Here is a 3,378-nt window from a genome sequence, read left to right on the forward strand (position 1 = left end):
GCAGAGTTTTGATTCGAGCCACAGTAGAGGTTACGCTGTCACCTTCAGCCTGGAACTGTGTGATCTCTCTCTGAGCCATATCTGCTGCAGAAATGAGCAGTTCTCACAGACTGGATGCTGAATGATGGAGCTTCACTCTGAAGCTCTGCTCCCTCTGGATCACACAGCAGAGTTTGGACTGATACCGCACATGATCGTGCCCCATCTGACCCCTCACACACACAATAACCCACTGCTGCAGGGGAGTCGTACATAATAATGAATATTTTATTACTTTATAATTCGTTCTTTATCAATGCATTTGCAAGATAAAACTTTATTTAAATGCCATGTTTTGTATAAATGTGGCATGGAAGGCACATGTGCAGCACCTTACAGTACAGTACTAAAAAAATGTGAGTTTACATGATTAATTGTGCAAACAAATACACAGAGTAAGACCTTTTAGTTAGGTTTAACATCCTGAAAAGGGTACAAAATAGGCTAAAATCTTTATTTTACGATATCCAAAAACAACCAACCAACATTCTTCATGTTATATGCAAGATTCCACAAAACAGTTGTGAGGTACAAAATAGCACGCACTTGAACATTTCTCATTTCTCATTATCAGTCACATAAAACTAGATGAGGTGCTGCTAGTGGCAATCTTGACTTATTTGGTGCCCTAAGAGATTAAAAACACTTAAAACAACAAATTAAAAATTGTTTTTGGGCTTTTTTCACAAATTATAACTTCTATATGTAAATACAAGACCAGGTAGTTTAGTATTTCAGTTTTTAAAAAAAAATTATTTAAGTGGGACATGGGTTTAAATCTTAACATAATTATTTTTAATGAACCAAAAGCAAGCAAAACATCAACTTTACTTGACAGACGATGCTCATAATGGGTTTTCTTTTTATGGTAAAGAGCCATTTGTTCATTTTTCTCCATGAAATGAGGATGGGTAGATGATAACAGACTTTTCCATTTAAAGATGATCATCTAATAAGAATATGACTCATTTAGAGTGAATAAATGTAGATGTGTGAATGAGTGATTTCTGTCATGGCATAAAAAATAAACTTTAATATATATATTTTTTTGTAATTTGAATATAAAATAATTTGTAATTGAATAACTATAATTAATATTATAAATACATTTATTTTGTTAACAAAGTCTATTCATAAATACAAATGGTCACACTTTAGTTTGGGGACTAATTATATCTATTAACTAACTATTAACTGTGACTTTTCCCTCAATAAACTCCTAATTTGCTGCTTATTAATAGTTACTAAGGTAGTTGTTAAGTTTAGTTATTGGTACGATTAAGGGATCTAAAATATGTTTATGCAGAATAAAGCATTAATATGTGCTATTTAAGTACTAAACAGCGAATATGCTAGTAATATTAATGCTAATAAACAACTAGTTCATAGTGAAAATTGGTCCCTAAACAAAATTTTTACCATACAAATAATAATTATTAAATCATTAATATAACAGTCTGTCACTACTGAGACCTGTGTGTGTGTCTGCAGGTGCGTTATTCCTCTCAGTCTTTATTCGAGTACCTGAAGAGCATTCAGCAGGATGTCACAGCGCTTCAGCAGTTTGGAGACACGCTGTTACGCATCTTCAGAGATGACCTGCGCAATGACAGGCACAACTGCACTGCAAAACACGACATAGCCACAAAACAAATGCATGGAGGAAGAGGTGGGCAGTATGACCAAAACCTTTAATCACAGTATGGGTAATATTGCATCTTGGTAATGGTATATATGCTTGGAAATCCAACACAAAATGCTTTATATTAGTGCTGTCAAATGATTAATCGTGATTAATCGCATCCAAACCGGTAAAGAACACTGGCATTGTAGGCTACTCTCCCAGGAAATAGTCCTCGTCCTCCATAAAATGCGCTGGACACATCGGAGTATTTGGGTTGAACTGTTCTGGAACAGTGTTGTAAATACAACTTAACCACTGATTTCTAGCATCTGTGTGTTTACTGTATATATACATAATAAATATACACAGTACACACACATATTGTCACGCCCCTGGACTCTTTGTGTTGTGACAGAAGGACCAACCCGTCAAACCAGGTGCGAGAGCCGGCGACAGTGCCCACCACGAGGGAGCAAGCCGTGGACGGTGTGAGCGCGGAGAGGAGCTCCGACTGTCACGCCCCTGGACTCTTTGTGTTGTGTTTTCCCTCCCCAGGTGTGCCGTGTTCCCTTTTAATTAGTCATTCCTTGCACCTGTGTTTTCCCAATCACCCAGTGTTTAAAAGCCCCAGTCCTTTCAGTTAGTGTTTGTCGGTCCTCGAACGTCATTCCATGTGTTCCTGGGTCTCCTACGTTCCCCCGTGTGATCATTAAAGACTGTGAATTGAAGTTATCTCCGTGTTTCCTCGTTCCTCGCTCCTTGCCTCCCGAGAATTGTGACACATATATTATGTAAACAAGAACCTTTATTTTGGATGTGATTAATCGTTTGACAGCACTAATTTATACATACTTCCAACTGCTTTATATATTAAATAGCAATGTGGTAATGTCTATTTTTGGCTTTTTTTGGAACTTGATGGCTGCAAACTAAATGATAAGATTATATTTTATATTTATTTTGATTCGCTTCCAGAATTTCTGTACCTTTGCTGAAGATGGTGGTCCAACTCCTGGCTAACAGCTGCTTTGACCTCTTCGCCGGCGAAGAGAGGTGAGCGTGGGAAAGCCCAGTGTACATTACTGCCTCCCTTGGCTCAGATACACAAACCATCCAGAGCTCGGCAGGAGAGATGATATCATGACAGAAATACACAGAAAGAACCTTTGGGAGAGCTTAAGGTGAGCCCGGCCAAGTCATGTGTTGAAATGAGGAGGCTGAGGGTGGATGTGTGTGTTGGTTTATTTTATTCCGATGCAATTTCTCTGTTTTCAGTCATCCATTCTGTGGAGAGCTGCTGTCGCTCTGTAAAGAGGAAATCAAGAAGTCCAAAGATGTCCAAAAGTTGTTGTCAAGTATTGCTGTGTAAGTTGCATTTCCAACACTCTGCAGAGATATGGGTCCATGACAAGTTGGGTGTCCACCTTGGAAATAATCAAAATTTTTATAATAATTGTAAACATTTTTAAAATACATTTGATAAAATATCATATGTTTTGTTAATACTAGTGGTGTCAAAATTAGCGCGTTAATGCATGCGATTAATTTTTTCAGTTTAACGCGTTAAAAATATTTAACGCAATTAACGCAGGGGCGGGGCTAGGGTTGGCCACCCCACTCACAACTGCTGCTTGTCACTTTTTCTCTTGACAAGAAGTGCATTTATTCAGTCGCAGAACAACGTTTCAGACGCGCGCTCCACTTCACTTTAGCGC

The 3,378-nt window shown here is 38.0% G+C and overlaps 1 pseudogene; it reads left to right on the top strand.

Annotated features, from left to right (window-relative positions):
* LOC107711155 (tubulin-specific chaperone D-like) overlaps positions 1–3,054 on the top strand; it is a 34,048-nt pseudogene extending 30,994 nt beyond the window's left edge.
* Positions 3,055–3,378: the final 324 nt, after the last annotated feature.

The sequence above is a fragment of the Sinocyclocheilus rhinocerous genome, unplaced genomic scaffold (assembly GCF_001515625.1).
Source record: "Sinocyclocheilus rhinocerous isolate Xijiao unplaced genomic scaffold, SAMN03320098_v1.1 scaffold115, whole genome shotgun sequence".
NCBI lineage: Eukaryota > Metazoa > Chordata > Actinopteri > Cypriniformes > Cyprinidae > Sinocyclocheilus > Sinocyclocheilus rhinocerous.